This window comes from Camellia sinensis, chromosome 7 (genome assembly GCF_055761805.1).
Source record: "Camellia sinensis isolate YWXY chromosome 7, ASM5576180v1, whole genome shotgun sequence".
Taxonomy (NCBI): domain Eukaryota; kingdom Viridiplantae; phylum Streptophyta; class Magnoliopsida; order Ericales; family Theaceae; genus Camellia; species Camellia sinensis.
This window is the reverse complement of record NC_138967.1, coordinates 52,530,844-52,555,044: the sequence shown is the minus strand read 5'-3', so window position 1 is coordinate 52,555,044 and position 24,201 is coordinate 52,530,844. Positions and strand designations below refer to the sequence as shown.

General features: G+C 34.0%; 1 long non-coding RNA gene across 3 annotated transcripts; it reads right to left on the bottom strand.

The window, feature by feature from the left end:
- Window positions 1-8,920: 8,920 nt before the first annotated feature.
- On the bottom strand, window positions 8,921-13,531 carry LOC114298649 (uncharacterized). 3 transcript variants are annotated; one of them, XR_014335327.1, is made up of 5 exons: window positions 11,650-13,531; window positions 10,489-10,634; window positions 9,923-10,013; window positions 9,144-9,189; window positions 8,921-9,031 (listed from the first exon to the last, which is right to left on the bottom strand). It is a non-coding gene; the product is annotated as an uncharacterized LOC114298649 (long non-coding RNA). The 3 variants fall into 3 exon arrangements; XR_014335328.1 differs by having other exon boundaries at window positions 8,936-9,042; XR_014335326.1 differs by having other exon boundaries at window positions 8,941-9,189; window positions 11,650-13,527.
- Between the last annotated feature and the right edge of the window lie 10,670 nt (window positions 13,532-24,201).

The window sequence follows — 24,201 nt, the reverse complement described above, 5'->3', positions numbered from 1 at the left end:
GGATAGAAGTAAAGTCGTATGAAATACATGCCGACACTAGGGACTGAATATGTGACACTCGACTGGTTTTGGAAGATGCAAGCATATAATAGTCTAGGGGATGTAGGATCACCTGAATTTCGGACAGAGGCTCTGATGTTGTGGGGAATCCATTGATTGCCATCAGGTAAAGAAGTTGCAGCTATTGGAGTATGACATTCGGTGACAGAGTTATAAGCTGGAATGTAAGGTGATTGTTGGGCCAAGATGGATACTGTTGAATGGCCAATGTGCATCAGAACAAGAAAAATGACCGTTGACATAAACAGATCTCTGTTTAAGCCATCATTCCCCTTCATGTTATCTATATGGCTAATTTGGGTGTAGAGAATGTGGTATGGGTTTTCAAACTTTTGTTGAATATTCATGCAAATAGGATGAAAGTTGGGTTTCCAAATTTAAAGAGGATTAAAATCATTAAATTTCTTTAATTGACTATTGTTATATTGTTGAGCACCTTTTTTTCACAAGATGGCTAAACATGTGCAAGTATTTTTATTATCGAGTATACGGTGAGGTTTGAATATACGATTGTATTATCTACTCTAATACGATACTAGATTGTTGACCATTAACTCATTTAAAAATTTAAACTGTTAAAATAAAAAATAATTTTATTATTGATATTATATTCTCAATAGTTATGAGGTGAGAAAGTTTCAAAATTCATCAAAAATGGACAGCTCAAGCGGCCATTATAGTCCCTCCTTGCGAGATTGTGGTTCAACTGAAATTTTGAAAATTCAACAACAATGGATAGCCCAAGCGGTCGTTATCCTGCTTGTGGTCCAATGTTTGAAAAAAGGGCTAATCACACAGACCTTATAAAGAGTTAAGACTCCATATGTCACTCTTAAATAGTTACTACATTGTAAGGTTACTCAATTATGTACTGGTAAGTCATGGACTCGTACACAGGTGGGGATATGAACTCACACTCCTAACACAAAGTATGGTTCACTCAAGTTTGGAAGATTCTTCCTACCAGTCATATGTGATATCCACCGAATGACTAACAGTGGAGAAAGTGAAACCTGGAATCTCAGAACTTATGTTCCAAATCTTACCAAAGTGGCACGCCTCTTGAGTTATGGTTCTATGTTTGAATATTATGCTTAAACGACATATTTGACTTGCGGTTCAATGCTTGAAAATAGGGCTAGGTTTGTCTTCAATTCACGTTGTAAATTGGATAGTACTATTGGGCTCATGGGACCCATTACGGGTCGTGTTTCGATAATCTGAATCGTTCAATGTATAGAGCTCGTTGAATATTTTATTTCTATAAAAAATCACGTTAATCGAATATCGATAGTTAATTGATCGTATCATATTTTTGTCAATAATTTATTTTAAAAATTATATTTACCATTAACAGAAATCTAATCTGATCAAGTAGCTATCGATATCCGATCAATGTAATTTTTACAAAGATAAAGTGCTCAACGAATTCTACACATTGAACAATTCGGATTATTAAAACAGGATCTGTGATAAACTCTTATAAGGGGTTGTTTGGGATGTCCTAAATAAGTGCACTTTTTGACTTTTTGAACTAAAAAGTTAGAAAAAAAATATGGTTGTTTGGGTTAACTTTTTGACTTTTTATGGAAAAATATGTATTAAAAAATTGTATAAATTAGTGTGTAAGGAAAAATTAGGATTGGAAGTTGTGTAGCCGTACTTTTTGACTTTTGGTGAATAGTGATAACTTTTTAACTTTTTGAGTAATTTTTTAACTTTTTGACTTTTTAGGCACATGTCAAACTTGACCTAAATTCAACAATACACTTCAATCTGATCTAAGATCGGAGAGAAGTTGGCCTTTGAAAATAAACCTTAAGGACAAATTTGACGAGAAGGCAAAAGTTAATGAAGTGTGGCTTTCAGTGGAAGAAAAATAATTATTTTAGACATATTAGACTTGCGTTTCAATGTTTGAATATTATACTTAAAGACAAATTTGACGAGAAGGCAAAAGTTAATGAAGTGTAACTTTCTAGTGGAAGAAACATAATTATTATAGTAAAAATATTACATATAGTCTTGTTTTTATTATTATTTTTATTTTTAAATATGTGAATCTTATGTGTATTTATGAATATGAACTCTATTACTTTATGCTTAAGTGGAAAAAAAAATTAAAAAAAAAATAAAATTATATATAATATTACTCTTAGTTTAGAGTTTTGCAACACAACACAACTAGTTTTATCACATTTGTTCACCGGCTGATATGTTTAGCTAAGGTGCTTAGTATTTGATCTTAATATGGACTGTTTTGACGAGTAAATATTAGATGTAACGGTTATATTATTTATTAAGCAATTTTGATTTATAGTAGGAATCACAACTATATTGGATTAATGGGGAGATGAGTCCTGTACACTTAGTCCCTTTGCGACTTTTTACCATGGTGTCATTGTTAATTACACTTAATAGTTTTTCCATTTTGACAAGGAAATGCCATTGAAAAATAATACTTGACATCAATGAACATAAAATAGGGATTCTCGGGTATCTTTTAAGATTGATAGTTTTTTATACACAATAATGTGATTTGAATTACACATAAAGTTAACAGTTTATAATTGACTATTTTTTGATACGGACACAAATATGACACAACTCAATAACACGAATATTAAATGGATTAGGTTAATATCAAATTTGCATAACATTGACACGAATAACAATTTAATGAAGAATTACTTACACATTTTAATATTATTTTCACTTTGAGGTGTCATAATTTTTTTAATCTCTTATGTAACTCGATTCAGCTAAATAAAAAACATATGTAAAATAAGATTTTAAGCCTAATATATATATATATATATTTAAAAATTTTCATTTATGATAATGCATTTTTTGTTTACTATTTTAGTGTAACGTTTTTTTTTTTTAAATTGAGAAAATCAAATTGAATTGAAATTAAATATTTTTATGAATTATTTATCTAGTAGATATACTTGATGTTTTTAAGAGTGACAAGTTTTAACTTGACATGTTAGTACGAAATGCGTATGCATCAAAAATGACACAACACCATTATACAAAAATATAAACATATCAGATTATATTGAGATAATTTTAAACAAACTCAAAATGATTACACAAATTTTTTTTGCAATATAGTTTTTAAAATAATATTTTGGGTTTTCAATTCTTGTATTCAATGGTTTTTTTTTTGGGAAAAATTACTCATAAATCCCATTTTAATAAATGTTGCTCTAGTTAGTCCTAAGTGTTTTTTCTTAAACCATTTAATCCTTTTTATTTTTGGTATGATATATATTTTTGATATATTGTATATAGAGTTTACATTTTTACCCAATCTTTCCAATTGAAGTTAAACAAAATTCAAAACCCACCATTGAACAACATCATCAACATCAACATCCGAACCCTTGATTCCAGATCGGACAAGAAGGTGATCGGCGGAATTGAGGATCAACATCAACCTCAGAAACATCATCAACATCAACCTCAGAAACATCATCAACATTGCACGAGCAAGAAATAATCTTCTCGTAAAATCCTGTTGATCAAGTCTGCGCTCCTCCAAACGTCGTCGCTTTACTTCCTGAAAACACAAACGTGAGCTAGCCGGCGGGTGTATGCCGGATATCTCTCCGATGCCTAAGTCAGCAAAATAGACAAATAGACAAAAGCTTTGTGTATTTGAGAATCGAAGTTGTGTTACCTCTCCATAGGTGATGTGATGAGCTTTTATAGATTCCGCTTGGCATAATCCTAGTAAGACTTTTATTCCTCCATGCAGAGTCCTCCTAGGAATCACACTCCTGAAAGATAATGCTTATCCTGAAAGATAATGCTTATCCTTCAACACCCCCCTCACTCCTTAAACCAAGTGAGATGGTTTTACCTCGGTGGTATAACAAAACGACCGAGCTGTCACAGCCATGCTATACTGGCTGAAATGGCCGAGCTTTACCTAGCTCGGTCTCTCTTTCACTGCGTGTACATCGGCTTCTCCTGCTGAGACCGTGCTAACCATAACGAGATTGGACCGAGCTAAACCGTAGCAAGGTCCTGCTAAAAGCTCAAAATACTTCGGCCCAGAAGGGTGTGGCCGAGCTAACTGCTACCACTCTAACAGCGGTGACTGAGCTAAATACAAGGCTCTCTTGGACCGAGCTAACTACAAGGCTCTCTTGGACCGGGCTAACTACAAAGCTCTTTCTGGACCGGGCTAACTACAAAGCTCTTTTACTCAGCCCTTTTTACAGTGGTCCACAGAACGGCCCATCATCCAGCTCGGCCCAATTTACATATAAATTATCCTCTCAAACATCATCAACATCAACCTCAGAAATCTCCTGATCGACAAAATTGAGGATCGTAGAAGTGTTGCGGCTCGGATCGGAACGCCGGTCCATATGTTGGGTTGTTTGAAATTCGCATCATTTGCCCTTACGTGTATTTGTGAAATGATTGCCATTGTTGTGTAATAGTTTGTTATGTTAGTGTGGGATTGTCGTGGCGTTGTCAACATTTGGTGTTGGTAATATCTTGTCCCCAAAGTGGTAAAGCCAATGTTGCCACTAGTGAGAATGTGAGTGGGATCATTAATTCCCAAATAAGGGAGGTGTGTGATATTGGTTGGATGTTCGCAGGGAAACATCAGGCCCATATGTTGGTTTTTGATTCATCAGTCAATAACAAAAAAATGGCTTCAGTGTTGGTGTGTTTTATTTTGGCACAATTCATTGATCACGCAGTTGCCACCCCATTTATGTTTTATTCAATTGGCAGTCATGTTTTCTTTTGGGTTCGACATATTGTCAACCATGATAATGTTTGTGTCGTTGTTTCATACATTGGAATGCAATGTCCATAGCATTGCGTTTAAGTTAAGATGTAATTGATGTTGATGATGTTTACAATGTTCACACCAACCTGAAGAAAGTAGAGAGAGAGATACAGAGAGAAAGAAACTTCAAAAGATATTATTTACACTGGACTATTTCACTTTGGATACATTGCTGTACGGAGTTTACATCAAACGAAGAAAGTAGAGAGAGAGAGATACAGAAAGAGAGAAACCTCAAAAATATTCACACTAGACTATTTCACTATGGATACAACTGAAGAAAGTAGAGAGAGATATAGAGAGAAAGAAACTTCAAAAGATATTATTCACATTGGACTATTTCTCTATATCTCTCTCTACTTTCTTCAGTTGTATCCATAGTGAAATAGTCTAGTGTGAATATTTTTGAGGTTTCTCTCTTTCTGTATCTCTCTCTCTCTACTTTCTTCGTTTGATGTAAACTCCGTACAGCAATGTATCCAAAGTGAAATAGTCCAGTGTAAATAATATCTTTTGAAGTTTCTTTCTCTCTGTATCTCTCTCTCTACTTTCTTCAGGTTGGTGTGAACTCCGTACTGCTGGAAAACAGATTTTTAGTGGCGTTTCAAAAACGCCGCTATAAGTGTTAAAAACGCCGCCAATTCCTTTTGCGACGCTTAAAATCAAACGTCGAGGACGCGGCCGTCGCTATAACTTTGTGACGTTTTGAAAACGTCGTGATATTAGTATAGGCGGCGTTTTTAAAAACGCCACCAAATGTCCTCCTAACACATGCTGACGTCACTGACGATATTTAACGACGTTTTAGAAAAACGCCGTCATATCTTTTTTTAAAATATGACTGTTAGTAAGCAGGGTTTAAGAGGCGTTTGTAAAAACGCCGTCATATCCCTCTTTTTTTTTTTTTTGAAATTGTGTTAATTTTATTTGATTGAATTAAAAAAATACCTGTAATAGCACTAATATAAAATAATAACTCTCATTCAAATAGCTGCAATGAAGCATTAATTCACTTTCTCATTCAATTAATATCCAATCACCATTATCCACAAAATTAACATATACAAAATCTAAAAATCATATTTTAACATTAACCACAAACTAACATATATCCAAAAATCATGTCTTAGCATTAAACTTGTAGTCTTCACTGGTCTACATGTCTGCATCAGAACATAAACTGCAATCAGATTCACCAAAATAAATACAAATTGAAGAATTTGTACCCAATACTTATAAACAGTACTTAAAACTTGAAGAAGCACTAATAAAAAGATTTTATCACATACCAAGAAGTACTAAATACATATAAAGAAAATGGCATACCCAAAGACAATACAGACACATGATAATCATGTAAAATTAAATAAATAATGCTCTCATAGCATAAACAAATTTAGAGGCCATTTGATCTAACTCCCACTCATTGTGTGCTTCTTTATTTTTGTTTAATCTGATACAGAACAAGTTGTGTGCTTCTTTGTTTTTGTTATATCCTCACATGACGACACAATTGTGTTAAATAAATGTACAGCACTGAACATGCTTCCTGTGAGCAAGTTCATCATGTAGTACTTCATCATGTAGTAAACATGTCAGTGTAACACATACAGAAATAATACTGATTATTAACTTACGTTAACTGATTGGTTGGTTGAACTGACAAGCCTGAAATTCTACAGCACTGAACATGCTTCCTGTGAGCAAGTTCAACCTTAATGCCTCTAAGAGCTCTCTTGACCTGATAATTAAAAAAAATTAATCATAATTTAAAAACTTTCAGGGTATACAAATCCTTAAAACTTTGTGTACATGAGATTTTTCCCCAAAAAACTTGTAAGACATCCATAGAATTCATGAATGAGAGAAACATTGTGTTGTTTTCATTTATCTCAGATACAGGAAACCCTAAAATTTCAAATGCATGAACCTAGCAATGGAATTTATTTATTTTTTAATTTTTATGCACATATGCAATGAAAAGGGGAAATAGGTTAAAAAGTCAAAAGAAAGAGAGGCAATAGATTTTTTTTCCTCTAGAGGTTAAAGAGGGTGAGACTTTTAGCAAATTCTACATTCTAAGCTCTTTGTTGAAGCTTCATCTTTAAACTTCCAAACCTAACGACCATACCAGATGAACCAATTTTATATAAGCCATCAAGATTGAGTATTACATAATGCTTTGATTGTTTAGCTACCTCCTCGAAAGTATAGGATATGAATTACAGAGGGAAAATTGCTTGGAAGCTATCTAATCTGAACAATGCTAATTGAACAAGGCATCATGCAATTTCAAATGCAAATAAAGCTAATTGTGTAACAATAAAGCTTCAACAGAGTGCACCAACCAAATTTCAATACTCCAAAAATAAATTAATAAAATATTCAGTGCTATGCTAGAGTTTAGAAATATCCCAAACCATCAATCATCCTAATGAGCTAGCGCAAAAACACCAGCTTTCATTTTTTTTGAAAGATTTTCTGAAACTCTATATTTGAAAGATTTCATTTTTTTTTTCTTCCTTTGTTATTGAAAACACAAAACAAAACCCTAGAAACCAGTATAGAAACAGAAACCAAATAGATCCACAAGTTTAACAAAAAACAAGAAATAGAGATTACAAATGGGGTGAATGCCTGTATTTTCTACCACCACAGCAAAATCACAGGAAAATCAAAGCAAAATCAAATGAAATGGAGTGATATCACAGCAAAATCAAATGAATCTCAAATGAATCAAGTGAAAGCCAGAACTGACATTACAGCACATCCAACTCATCAGTGAAAAACAATTACTGAAACAGAGCACAAACAACTCATCAATCACTGAAACACAGAGAGAGAGAGAGAGAGAGACAGAGAGACAGAGAGGAAGAGTTTCAGAGAGAGAGAGAGACGGCGGAGCTCACCTTAGTAGACGATGGTGCAGATGGTGGTGGAGGTGGAGCTTCGAAATCGAAATCGAAATCGCTCTGAGATGAAACCACTGAGACCGATTTGAATCTCTGCGAATGATAAGAGTTTAGAGAGGGTTGAGAGAGAGAGAAATAGAGAGAGAGAGAGATTTAGAGAGAGAGAGAGAGCTCACCTACCTCGCCGGTGCAGATGGTGATGGCGGTGGAGCCTCTGAATCTCGAAATCGCTCTGAGAATGATAAGGGCTTAGAGAGAGAGAGAGAGAGAGAGAGCGCGCGCTGGAGATTTGGGCATAATATTTCTCAGATTCAAAATTAGAATTTGAAAAGAGTGAGAGAGGAAGCGCGTGAAGCACACCACATTCGGAGGCGTTTTTAAACGCCTCCAATTATAAAACGGTGTCGTTTTAAATAAAGAATTATGCGACGTTTTATAAAACGTCATTAAATACTAATAAAAGTGACGTTTAAAAAAGCGTCGTTAAAAAAACGCCACCTAAACCGAAATGTAGAAAATATTAGAGATGAATCACAATTAAATCACCTTGTCAAAAGATCATTAACTAAAGATATATCGTGAACTTTAGTACTTTTTTTGTTTGTGCTATACACATAGATGGTTAACAATCTTAATGGAAATTTCAAGCAACAAATGGACATAGTAAGTAAATGTATCTCCTGACAGACCTGTTTTCATTTGCTGATTCTGAAGGGGATTTCTGTCCCTCTGATGGTTTATCGGCCCCACAGCTTTGTCTGTTACTATTGGTCCTAAAAGGGTAGTTTATGTTATTGCATTTCTCACACTTCCAGCTCCCATCGGGCATTTTGTGTTCTGAAAGACGAGATCTATAAGTATCATGCTAAGAAATTGCAGCCAACCACAAGGAAGGTTTAAAAGGACTCACAAGAATTGGAATCAGATTTCACAGCCTGCATATTCAACGAAGTAATGTTTCAAACCAATGAAACTTTAAACCAACATCAAAGGAAATTTTTCTAAACTAACAGGATGATGACACAACATAATGAAGAAATTTCCAAATTCAGCATCCAAAATGACAAAGAGCAAGCTATAATACCAGACATTTTAAATGTTGAGTAAAATCTAGAAATGAAAGTAGCTCAAACCTAAGGTCCGGGCCTTGGAGTATTGCACTTCCTCATATTGCAAACTGTTCTAAAAGAGAAGTTGACATTTCCACATTTAGGACATGTCCAGTCGTTATCACGCGTTCCATCTACAGGTGTGCTTGAAGACACAGAGATACAAGTTAGTACATAAAGAGATAGCATCAAGTCAAATCATTGGTCAGAAGTTCAAAAACAGCCTAGATATGGCAAAATCTACACCTTTCTTTTGATATTTATCATCTGGAAAAAATCCAGGCCTTGGGCCCTGCAGAAAAAAATTCAGTCATGAGCTCGTTCCACCAAACATCTAATACAAGAAAATATACTGAGAGGTGAGAGCGCTTTCAATAATTCATGTACCAAAACAAATAATGGGAACCTAGGTAGAGAAGGGGAGGAGTTCAGAGAAAATTTTCCCAAACCATCACATAGAGAAAGAGTATGGTTTTGAAAATATTTGTCAACTTAAACATGATTATGCGGGAATCATGTATGTTATTCTGTAGCACTATGCTTCCTTGCGAATAAATTAATTAGTAAACAGCTCTAGACATGGACATTTTGCACATACCAAAACAAAAGCCAAATGCAAATCAAAAAAAGAAAAAAAAAGAGACCAAATGGGCATCAGATGAAGATACTGAACAAGTAAGACTGTAGAATGCACCAGCCTTCAAGAATCATAAGCCGATTATCATATCATTATATGCTCAATAAGCCCTAAAAAATTTTAATACTACAAATCACCCTTTTCTCGTGTATGTGGGTGGATGGGTGTAGGGGTGCAGGTTTTTCTAAATAAAATAAACTACATTAAAAATCTCTGTTTACCAAAAAGCATACATAACTAATCACAGGCCTACACCAATACATAGCTCTCCTATGAAGCCTATAAAAAGAGATAATGGACCTTAGAGAGAGAGAGAGAGGATGTTAACTAATTCTTTTTTCAGAAGTTAATTAAATTGTTTGTTTGGTTAGAGACAGAGAGAAATTACATAATTGGTGAAAACTTTTCATGCTTGATCTTGAAGAAGTGGATTTGCAGAGGAAACTGTTATACTTAAGCTCACACAAATGTCTCATAACCTGAAACCCAACAAATCATGTCAAATGAATTACTTTACATAACAATTTCAATAAGCTACTTGTTTAACGCATCCATATACACAGAGTATGGTTCAGTAGAGCATTATAAAAGTAACAGTTGAATAGTTGAATGATCTTTTCATTTTCAAAATCATGACTCATGAGAATAGATCTTATGAAGAATTAAAGAAACGGGTGGTGGGGATAGGGGTGAGAAGAGAAGAGAAGAAATCATGAATATGGGCAATTGGAAATGTGGGGTATGTTGATGGGTGGAAAATTGTATCTATTTCATGTTTTCACGTGCTTGCATTTCGGCAATCTTATGATTGTAGAAATCATATTATATGAGAGCCTAGATTTTCTTCCTGCTATGTCCTCTCCTCTCTTTATTTCCCTTTGATGCTGAGTCAATTGCATAAGAAAGTAGTACTTTGTTGAATAGAAGTTCCGAATGTATTTTCAAAGTATTTACCATATCTGTGTAGGAGTCCCTGCAGGGGTAAGAAATGAGATCCAATATCGACCTATACTTTGGCCATTAACCCAAGCTTCACCTTTCCCCATGGAACCAAGGCTTAATACAACGGGGTCAGTACCCCCAGGTGCATCAAATGTAGTCTGCTAAAGTAGCAATGAACCACATGGTTAGTTCATATTAAAGTTTCAACAACATTGCATTGAACAATAGAGACGACCTATCATATATTTTTATCTTGACTATGACTTCAACTATTGAACAACGCGAAAGATGTCAACACAAAACTTTAATAGAAAACCTATCATTTACAAAGTCATCATGTGTCTGTGCACTGAGTAGAAAAAATATGTCACCTATTATATTCATTAACTTAGAATTGAAATGATATAAATGAATTAATTACTATACTAAATCATTTTTGGTGGACATCATGAAACAATTATAACCATAGGCATGTATAAAATTTATCCCTTTCTCTCTGTTCTTGTCGATCATGTTGTGGAAACAAGAGTTTGGACCAGGGGTTAGACTAGGACGATCAACCTAGATCCCTTTGCGACTATGGCAAACTAAGAAGCACAGACATACAACACAACATGCGGGGGACACGTACAAAACATATAATTTTTATATATTTATTACGTCATATTTTTTAATATTATATATTTATTTTATATCAAATATTTATTCTCATCAAATTCATTAATCTTGGGTATGCTATTCCGGTGAAAAAAATTATAAAAAAATAAAATAAAATGGAACACAGGCTAATTCGTCCAGCGTGTCCAACACGGGGTTGGAGTGTGTCCATGTCCAACACATGTCAGACACCGATATTTGACCTCCAGAGAGGTGTGTGCGCTTCATAGATGGCAATCTTTGGAGCACATGCACTAAAATGAGTTGAATCACCTGGAACACACAAATACCATGTAGTGTTTATGATCATCTTAATGGTCATCGCATCAAACTAATTTTATTTTACATTAATGCCACTTTTGACTCTCCTATTTGACTATAAACTGCATAAAAATTAGAATCGAGCGCACCACCACAGTGATGCAGAGAAACAAAAATGAGACAGCCTATTATTTTTCATTTCAAATTTACAATGTAATACATTCATTAAATAAGGAGTATAAAGCTTCTACTTACCTTATACCATGTGAGTGGCTGTGAAGAAGAGTTATCTGTACTCCATTAAACTTTACTTGATCTCCAAAGAATGAAGAGATGAAAGGTTACCCAGCCACTCCGGCAGAGATTCCAACCCATCAAAGAATTCAATTGACAAGTCTCTTAAGGCAGTGAGGTGCTAAAGTTGATAAGGCAAAAACATCCACTTTTGTATGATCTAGAATAATGTGGCAGCTCGTTGTAAAACTAAAGACCAATCAATGTGACGTATATATTTTGTATAAAAATTCCGGTAATATTTCTTTTTTTTTTCCTAACAGAAGGTGATATTTTTGCCAATCAAGAAAAAAAAGACACCAAAACCATAGAAATCCATCACTAATCATGACTATTGAACTTACAGTAAAGATATATAGACGAAAATTAAAAGTAGATAAAAAAGATACGTGAATCTCGGTATAAATCAAAGCTACTCAGCAATGAATGAACACAGATATAAATATATATATATATATATATATGAAAATATAGCACAAAGATTGATTCGAACCAAAGCTTCATAGCTGAGAGAGAGAGAGAGAGAGAGAAGAAATTTTTATAAGAAAATCTAAAGTTTCAGACCTTTGATTCTAAGCAATATAGGCACATGGAACAAAGATATAATTTTTTTAAAAGAAACCAATATTTGACAGAAGAATGAGAAAAAAAAAATTTTTAGCAACCAAACAGAGTTCAGAGTTTCAACTAAACCTACCAGATCTTTGTGATTTTTCTTGGTGTCCCAATGGGCACTGAAGAACCCCTCCTTGCACTACAGTGACTCAAATACTTAAGTTGAATACATAGCAAGCTAAATAAAACAAATCAAAACAAGAGTGATGGAATGCAAATCAATGAAAACTAGAACAAATAAACAAATCACGTACTGACAAATAAAACAACTCCAGATCCCACAACCTATGTATTACAAAACCAGCACTCTTTTTCTTTTTCTTTTTTTTTTTCTTTTTTCTTTTTTCTTTTTTCTAAGGAGTAAACAATCTTTTCAACAAACTCAAATGAGTCCTTTTCATCTCCTACTACTGCAGAATATATATATATATATATATATATATCTTAAAACCCTTTCTAAACTATTTCTAAACATATTTCTCTGTACTTGCTAATACTAAATGGACTGTCAACAAATTAAATTCTATGTCAAAAACTAACATAAAACACAATTTCCAATTGCTCAAAATAGTATTGTGGCTGAAACATAAATCCAATCAAAACTAGAAGAAAGTAACAAATAGAATTTAGACCTAATATTTCCAGATCTGATCGGAGAGATAGCAGATCTGAGAATAAGATCAACGTCTCTAGATCGTTAAACTCACGACCCATCTCGATTATATGAACCGGTAATTGCCTGGAGACATTGACATTGCACTAGAAACCCTAGACAAAATGCAATCGCTATGACCGAGAAAAGCTTTCCATGTATCCCATTGCATGGACTAGAAAGAGCAAGAGACCACAAACGAAGAGAAAGAACACAAAACAAAAGCAAAAATGCAAGAAATACGCTAGATTTGGGAAAAAAATGCAAGTGAATCTACAAACATCAACCAAAAATATATTCCAAATCGTTGTTTTAACCATGAGATTTTACAGATCTTGAGTGAACTTAGCAAATCTAGGTTAGAAAACCCTTACCTTGAGCCCTAGATCGATTTAGATCAGAAGGATTCGAACAATCTCGAAGATATACGCTCAGGTCAGGAGGGAGAACAAGATTTTCTAGATCAAAATCACCAAAAATCGATGGAAATCAAAGAACCAGCCCCCCTCTCTCTCTCTCTCTCTCTCTCAAGTCGCATCTCTGTTCCATCGACTGAAATCGAAAAGCATATCTAGATAGGTAAAATTACCTTTGTAAAAGGGAAAAAAAATCCCCTATTCACGTACACAAAACTGTGCCGTTTCACTGGCACAAATGTTACCCTCCCTTTCATACCATGTTATACCACCGTTTGCTAATAAACTAGTATAGCATAATCGGGAATTTAAAAGATTTGCTCACAGATTGGACGGCATTTGTCAAAAACGCCACCAAAAAAACGTGGTTATATCTCATTTTTCCTGTAGTGCAATAACAAAAAAATGGCTTCAGTGTTGGTGTGTTTTATTTTGGCACAATTCATTGATCACGCAGTTGCCACCCCATTTATGTTTTATTCAATTGGCAGTCATGTTTTCTTTTGGGTTCGACATATTGTCAACCATGATAATGTTTGTGTCGTTGTTTCATACATTGGAATGCAATGTCCATAGCATTGCGTTTAAGTTAAGATGTAATTGATGTTGATGATGTTTACAATGTTGATGATGTTGATGATGTTGATGATGTTCATAATGTTGATGATATTGATGATGTAGTTGATGTTGATGATATTCACAATGTTGATCACAATGGTTTAATAAATAGGACTTATTAGTCTACAAAATAAAAGGCAAAACACCAATAAATCCCAAATTTTAATTTGTTAAACCATTTGATCCTGCCTTTTATTTTGTAGATTAATAAATCCTATTTGAATGTTAATTATGTATATACCCATTTATTTAACACGTAATCAACATTGTGAACATCATCAACATCAACTACATCTTAACTTAAACGCAATGCTATGGACATTGCATTCCAATGTATGAAACAACGACACAAACATTATCATGGTTGACAATATGCCGAATCCAAAAGCAAACATGACTGCCAATTGAATAAAACATAAATGGGGTGGCAACTGCGTGATCAATGAATTGTGCCAAAATAAAACACACCAACACTGAAGCCATTTTTTTGTTATTGACTGATGAATCAAAAACCAACATATGGGCCTGATGTTTCCCCGCGAACATGCAACCAATATCACACACCTCCCTTATTTGGGAATTAATGATCCCACTCACATTCTCACTAGTGGCAACATTGGCTTTACGACTTTGGGGACAAGATATTACCAACACCAAATGTTGACAACGCCACGACAATCCCACACTAACATAACAAACTATTACACAACGATGGCAATCATTTCACAAATACACGTAAGGGCAAATGATGCGAATTTCAAGCAACGCAACATATGAACCAGCGTTCCGATCCGAGCCGCAACGCTTCCACGATCCTCAATTTTGTTGATCAGGAGATTTCTGAGGTTGATGTTGATGATGTTTCTGAGGTTGATGTTGATGATGTTTCTAAGGTTGATGTTGATCCTGAATTCTGCCGATCACCTTCTTCTCCGATCTGGAATCAAGGGTTCGGATGTTGATGTTGATGATGTTGTTCAATGGTGGGTTTTGAATTTTGTTTAACTTCAATTGGAAAGATTGGATAAAAATGTAAACTCTATATACAATATATCAAAAACATATATCATACCAAAAATAAAAAGGACTAAATGGTTTAAGAAAAAACACTTAGGACTAACTAAAGCAACATTTATTAAAATGGGATTTATGAGTAATTTTTCCCTTTTTAAATGCATATAGATTAAATGGATCTAAAATGTTAAAAAAATGATTAAAAAGTGACAAATTCACTAAAAAAAAATTTTAAAAAAATTAAAAACATATAAAACCTTTTTAAAAATTCTAAACCTAACAAAGTGGTTATGTTTCTCTTTTAAACTTTTTTATATTTTTTAAATTCATTACGACTGGGTCTGATATTAAAAAGTGACAAAATATTTTTTTATATTTTTTAAATTCATTAGCTGTCCTTGAGGTTTGAATATTTGGCACAGGTACACGAAACTCACATCTGGTAAGGTTAAAAGCAAACATAAATAATATAGATGATTTGTAAACACAAGAATTATTAAAAGTAAAAGTTAAATATTTTTATATAAAAGAGATGATAATATTATTTTTCATTTATATGACTAACAAATGAATAATTAAGGGGGGATTGATCAATAAATTTTATATCCTGGACTTGTGATCCATATAATTTTTTTTGTTTGGATCCATTTAATCATTTTGGATGTACTCATTTGCCATTATTATGGATAACTGTATCAAATCTCCTTAATTGGTGTTGATTGTTGGAGTGTTATATTTGGGGAAATTATACTAAATAATTTATTAACAGACCTTCTAGATATATCTAATGTCACATCATATCCACCCCGAATGTGTCAAACTAATTTATGGTAAGAAATTCCTAATTTCAAACGCACAAGAAACTATGTATCAGAAAGTCTCATGAATTTTTTTGTAGACAATTTTTGACAAATGTGTCATTTCTAAAATGTGATAATGTGATATCACTCTAGCGTGTGCAAATGTCATTCTTTTTAAAATATGACAATGAGACATTTGTGTAATATTATATTATTAAATTTTTACCAAATATATCATTTTTAAAAATGTGACAATGTAACATAATTTTAATGTTAAATTTACAGCACCCACAGTCGCATTTATAGGTTTATTATATATTTACAGCAGTCTAATGAGTCGCCCGGTGCACATATTACAGTCATGTCACATTGTCAAATTTTTTTTATTTTATTTTTAGAACAACATTGTCACATAATGTTAGATACATCTCGCAGAAAGTTAATAGGCCATTGGTGCACAAACATGGAAATTGTCTCACATTTGGAATTTGCATGGAATTGCAGTGAACGGAACCTGCGTTGATGGTTTCCAAATTCAATGTGACTCGTATTAATCGGCTTAATTACATGGAATAGTGGAACAAAATGGGCTGGTCTTTGACCTTTCCAAACCAAATCCTACGCTACATCTTGAACAACAAATCCCTGATATGGTGGAATGTGAATAAGAATATAATGAGTAATTCTGGGTGCTTCTGTAGCATTACTACGTGGTATTCTACAAATATTTTAATTTGTAGAGAAGGTGAAATTCATGATTTTGTATGGGGTGATTGAAGAACATAAAGAGCATAGTAGATGATAATTAGTGAAGAGAATAAACACGTAACGCTCTAAGAGCACCCAATAATTTTTCGAGTATACCTCTCCACTAATACTCAAAATTTGTTAAAAAAGGATTTGATAGGATAACCTTCCAAAAAAATGGGACTTATCTTTTCATAAGAAATTCTATATGATTTTTGGGTACGCAAGACTCCGAAATAGGATCACGTCATATACTTTTCTATAAGCTTTAAATTCCTACTCGGCTCTCAAGTTCCACCCTCTTTATCACATTAAATTTAAAGAACAAGTCTTATCGTCTATCACACAACTTCATGACTTTTCTCCACCACCAATAAAACAACAATTAGGACCCACTTCTCACATCTCGAGTGCAAGTAGGGATGCAAATGAACTGAGTTACTCGCGAGTTGACTCTGCTCGACTCATTAATTTTAATAAATGAGTTGAGCTCGAGCTCAAATCTTCATTTTTCTATTTAGGTGAATACTTTTCATATTTTGTATGAAATATTATATATACTTTCCTTTTAAAAATAATTGAAATTTTATTCTAATAGATAAATGAGAGTCAATCAATATATTGAAAAGTTGCATATAATTTATTTTGGAAAGAAACACATATTATGTATAAAAATTAAACATTTATTAGAATTTTGATTTCCTCTTTATTTTTCTATTTAGGTGAATGCTTTCCATAATTCGTATGAAATATTATATATACTTTTTTTTTGCAAAAAATTGAAATTTTATTTTAGTAGATACAGAGTCAACCAATAGGAGAATTTTAAATTGTTTAAAAATAAAAATAAAAATTTAAGAAATTTATAATTGGGTTTTGGACCTCTCACAGCTATTTTCATTGAAAACACACTTTGCTATAATATATTGTATAGATAATTTACAGAAATAGGATCACATCATATACTTTTCTTTATTCTTTAAATTCCTTCTCGGCTCTCCAGTTCCAACCTCTTTATCATATTTGTGAAATATGAAGAACAAGCCTTATCGTCTATCACACGATTTAATGACTTTTCTCCACCACCAACAAGACAACAATTAGGATCCACTTCTCACATATTAAGTGCAAGTAGGGATGCAAATGAACTGAGCTACTCGCGAGTTAACTCTGTTTGGTTCGTTAAGTTTAGTAAACGGGTTGAGTTCGAGCTCGAATCTTCATTTTTCTATTTAGGTGAATACTTTCCATATTTTGTATGAAATATTATATATACTTTCCTTTTAAAAATAAACGAAATTTTATTTTAATGGATAAATGAGAGTCAATCAATATATTGAAAAGTTATACATAATATATTTTGGAAAGAAACACATATTATGTATAAAAATTAAACATTTATTAGAATTTTGATTTCATCTTTATTTTTCTATTTAGGTGAATGCTTTCCATATTTCGTATGAAATATTATATATACTTTTCTTTTGCAAAAAAATTGAAATTTTATTTTAATAGATAAAGAGTCAACCAATAGGAGAATTTTAAATTGTTTAAAAATTAAAAAAAAATAAAAAGAAATTTATAATTGAGTTTTGGAGCTCTCATAGCTATTCTCATTGAAAACACACTTCGCTATAATATATTGTATAGATAATTTACAGAAATAGGATCACATCGTATCCTTTTCTTTAAGCTTTAAATCCCTACTCGGCTCTCAAGTTCCACCCTCTTTATCATGCTAGCGAATCTGTAGAACAAGTCTTATTGTCTATCACACGACTTCATGACTTTTCTCCACCGCCAATAAGACAATAATAGGATCCACTTCTCACATCTCGAGTGCAAATAGGGATGCAAATGAATCGAGATACTCGCGAGCTGACTCTGCTTAGCTCATTAAATTTAGTAAACGAGTGAAGCTCGAGCTCAAATATTAGGTTTGTTTAGTAAATGAGCCGAGTTCGAGCTCGAATAAAATTGGCTCATTTATCTTTATTTAAATTATTGTCACGTCCCAAGTCCCATGACAATGCGGCTCACTTATCTAAGTGAGTATGCAAGGCTAAGAGTCCAATCAAATAAACCATCAAAGTAAAGTAATATTTAATTATTATAATGCCAAAATCCATAAATAATAAAGTATCCTTAACATCGAAATTGTTCACCAAGTCCACTATTATAATCCACTAACAAAATAGTAATTCAAAATAACTTAAAATCATATTCCTACTTTTGTCACTCCTACAAGTAAAAACCCACGCAACTCTATTCCTGAAAATTTGAAGAAAATAAAAGAAGGGTAAGCTTGACAGCTGAGCAAATAACCAACTATTACTGCTAGCTGGACCAAGTATACAGAAAATGTTGATAAACAAAATATATTTATGCTACAACTCAATGATTGAATAAGAATATTGTAAGATGGTTCCATAGCTGAAAATAATAGAGTGCAACAATGCATTTTAATTGAAAAGACAACACGATTATTCGAGATAATCTCGTTGTTCAAGTCAATGGTTCGATATTCATATGATTCAATGATTCGATTCACAAAACTCAAGTCTCGGTGACTACAGCCAGTTAGCTCGTGAAAAGACACATAACCACACATAAGTCGGTGGTAAAGTTCTAAAAGAAACTAGTTTATGTGCCAATATATAACCACCATTGGCTAGGGTCCAAATCATAATCAACCTAGAGAAATGTTCAAAATTCAAACAATAAACTTCTCTTAAATAAAAGTGTTCGATATTTTCAGAATAAATATTTGATTCAAACTTTCGGAGTAGTTTCACAAAATGTTGAGAAAATTTTCAGAATAATATTCAATGCTATTTTATACTTGACCCATATTTTATTTTAAGAGAATAAGAGGGCTATAAATAATATTTATAATTCTAAATGATTCAATAAGAATAAAACCTTGACAGCTAAAATAATATCCCAAAACTAACTCCAAATACCTAGCTCCACCGCTTCAATCACATGAACCTAATAAATATAACCTCAAATAAATTATTATTTTAATGTCTTCAACAAAACCACATGAACCCACTATATGTGTAGTGTTTTACCATCCAAAAGATATCAAACCAATCCACCCAACTTAATAGCCAAACACACCTTACCCAATATGCAAAGCTCTATTGTCAAACTACACCCACACACATTGCTCCATTATTTCTGTTATCCACCCAGACTACACTCTACATGTTGTACCATTCACCAAAACCTCAAAACCTAGGTAGATACATACAAATTTTCTAAATTCCCATAAAGCATTGACTGTTTTATTTCTCAATAAAAAAATTAATAACTACAAATATAGAAAAATTCTTACCTCAATCAATAGGTGTATCAAAATATACCAATGTTTTGCTTTCAATCCCTACCGCAATCTCTTATTTGAATCCTCTGTAAAAAGTGATAACAAAAAATAATGTGAACCCCTACAGTCGTCAAATCCCTTCTAAAACAATAGCCCTCTCACTGCCCCTGAATTAAAAGGGACACAAATTGACTTAATAACCTAATTTTTCAAAATTAAAAAGTTACCCATCTAATTTACAAAAATTACAAAGTCACCCATAACTAATTTTTTATTATTTTAATTATTATATAAATAAAACTCAGATTCCACATTCTCTCAATCTAATAAAATTTTCGTCCTCGAAATTTGCCATACCTAAGGTCTCAAAAACTTGTGAATACTTCTATTTTGTTTCATTATCGAGTTCCCAAGTAGCTTCTCTTTCCGAGTGATTGCTCCATTGAACCTCAACATATTGAATCACTCAATGCCTCAAAACTTGTTCCCTCTTATCTACGATACTTATAGGGCATTCCTCATAAATCAAATCTTCCTTAAACTACAACGATGAATGATTAATCACATGACTGGGATTTGGTACATACTTCCTCAACATCAAGACATGAAATACATTATGAACTCTAGCAAGTGAAACTGGTAGGGCAAGTCTGTAAGCTACATCCCCAATTCGATCCTAAACCTCAAATGGCCCAACAAACTTAGGGCTCAATTTACAAATTCTCACCAACATCACACCGAAGTCTATGCTAGATTTCCTAAAACCAAACCTCGCAACTCACATCCAAACCTTTCTAAAGTGACTATTTGTCACCCAACCTTGATATCGACCAACCGACTAACTACTCAAGAAACTCTGCTCCTGGCACTTAAACATCTACATCTTTGCCCCACCCCATTTACTCTAAGATGGGCTCCACACACCATTCCACACATTTCTAGAATCTCATCGGATTCCTCAAAATAGACCACACCACCATTGTTCCCAAAGAAATCACCACTCATAGGCTTATATGGCAAACGCACTTTTATATCTCAAACACAAGATTGATAGGGTCAACAACAATCACATGATCTCAGTCATACAAGACAAACCTCACCAATGCTACACTCGTTACTCGAGAACACAAACCATTCTTCATTCCAAGAAATACTTCTAGCATCTACCTACGAAATTTCTCCTCCCACTCATAAACTCCACCCAATATCTAAGAACACCACGAACCACTACACCCACACATAAACACTAACCCATAACCAACCACAAAACCCAAAACACTAAACAACACCCACTAGTATCATTTTCACTACCCCGATATACAAACCCCACACTCCCTCAGACATTCTTACGTGACCTTCACCAATTTCACAAACCTCTAAAGTCTTACATTCCCTTAGACTCAACACATTCATAGCCTTACAACTCGGCCCTTACTATACCACCACACCAATCACAATAACCCACGAATTTCCCATTCTTAACAAACCACTTCCAAACAAAATAAGGCTCACAGGCCATCATATAACCATCTTATAAATAAACATCAGGTATACAACAACACTAGGATCATTAATCTCATTAATGACTTCTCATTACATATATATATAAGAGAGTTTCGAGATTCACTGCGTGCCCCTAATACATGAGGATAAACAAACATCAACATATATATATATATATATATAACACATAATCATGATGCCTCAACATCCAACAGTACACCGGTCAACAACAAAATTTCAAATATTATATCACCGGCCTCTTTTAAGGGTAATACTATTGTGCTGGTTAAAAGGTTGACCCTCGAAGCTCTCGAAGGCTGGCCTGCTCGATTCTGGTATCAATACCGCCTCTAACTGGACTAAAGAGCCTAAGTCTGACTAGGTTCTGAAACATCCGAAGAATTTACATGCAAAGGGCACAAACATCTCACATGGCCTAGATGACCATAATAAAAACAAATAGTAGACCCCCTACTCTGAGATTGGCTTAAAGCTTGAACCTCACTAGGCCTCCCAACAGACGAGTCTGAAACTCCCAACGAAGACAGGGACTGAGCCTGCGATTAAACATGCGCGCACAGTTACCTCTTACTAAGCCTAAAGTGCTTATGAATCGTAGGAGTTGCCAAAATGGTCTCCTTCCTAACCTGACGAACAAGCAAAACCATGGCATCCACATAGGCCACTACCTCAACTAGAGCATAGTAATTCTTCCATCTAGATCCTACTACATTCTCCTGGATATCATCACAACCGCCTCTCAAACTCATAACAACGATGCTCCTCCATGGTCACTAACTCTGGAGCAAACCTCGACAAACTAGTAAGCCTCATCTCAAACTATACCAAAGAAATAGCATCCCGACGCAACTCTATAAACTGTTCCCTCAACCTTTCTCAAATGGAAGGAGGGAAATACTTGGCCAAGAAGGCCTCGGTAAAAGCAACCCACGTGGTACCTACAGTGTCCTTAGCATATTTCCACCAATAACCCGCATCTCCCTTCAACTGAAAAGTCACCAAAGAGATCCTCAATCCATCATCTTCGACTTTGAGAATATCAAGAGTCTTGGTAATCTGTTCCAGCCAATCATCCGCCTCTAGCGGCTTAGCCTCCCCTAAAAACTCCGGTGGATTGTAGAGAAGAAACTCCTTAGTAAGTTTGAGGGTACGCCTGTTGTCCCCCTCATTGCAAGTTAGTGCCTCATGCATTGCTCTTACAATCTCGCATGCAACTTCCTCATCAACAGCAAGTGCTAAAGGAACCGTTGTGCCCTTACCAGCACTCCTACTTCAAACTCATCCTTTATTCTCTCGTGTAGACATCCTATAAAACCCAAAAACAAAACCAAACTTAGCGCACTACATAACAGCCTTCCCCGAGGCACACACTCACCACCACTAGGCTACAAGACATACTTAGCCCCCAAGCACACAATTTTATTACATATAAACAATTAAACACTTAATCACATAATCGAATCAAGTCTACAAAATAACTACTTGCCCCGAAACTCTCAAGGAACTCCTATCAAAAATCACGTTGATCAGGTGTGTTTCCAATAAGACCTCAAAGTAAGTTCACCGATTACAAGCACAATCTAGAAAACTTGTTCCCGTACTCACATAAATGCAACACATAAGGTCCTAATATTTATCCTAACTATATACAAACGTCCTCACCAAGCATAGCAAACCTATTGTGATAAAAATCACTCCCCACAAGCCCATGGTATTCAAACCTGGCTCGCTCTGATACCAAGTTATAACGCCCCATTTTTTGTTTCACGGATAACATTACCAAAACTATTATTTTAATACAATTTCAGAGATATGTACGAAAGTTCCATATATTAACAAGGATAAATAAATAAGGATTCTCTCTTTCGAATACATAATGAATGCAACAAGAGGTACGATTAAATAAGTTGCCCGTAGGCTTATATCATTACATAAAAAGGAAGGGTTCAACCCTTTTACACCAATGGCATTCTGCCATCAAATAAAAGGCCCTATGGCCACCGGATAAAGAAGATTCTCAATCTTGACCCACTTCTTGACATTCGCTTGAAAAGGGATTAACAATGTGGGATGAACATAAAGTCCAGTAGGGATCCCAACATGATTCTAAACAATAACAACTTATAGATAACTATGATCATGAATGCTCCAACTCATACTATATAAATAAAACGACAGTTTGTACCAAAGTATATTTACATAAGTACTTTTCCAAAAATCATCCAGTTCGTTCAACAATACAGTCGGCTCGCATTTCCTTCTCGTTTTCCATAAAAAAATATATATCATGTAACAACTATTTGCTTTTGAAATATATTCACAAAAATTCGATTTTCTCATATTACTTACAAACTCAATACGTAACCTATGTCCGCCTCTAACACGTTCATCATATTTTTTCGACTTTAAGCCCAAGTTAAATAGATACTTTCAACAATTTATTTGATACGCTCACATGTACACATAAACATCTAACATGAAGATAAAAACAACAAACACCCAACAACTATCTACTCAACATATAAGACAACCCGGTCTTCTTGAACTATAACCATCGTAACGCATGATATACACAGATACACTGAGACAATAGTGATAAACAAAACTCTGCTATACTTGCCTTAAGCACAGTAAGCCAATGATACACCTTTCCATAACAAAATGTCAATTTACCAGACACCGGCTCAAAAGGAATGGTACCTCTGCCTAGTTCTCCAAGCGCTAGCTAGAAGGTACTAGTAACAATAGTAAAATAAAGTATTCATAATAGTAAAATAAAGTATTCATAATCCAACCTCA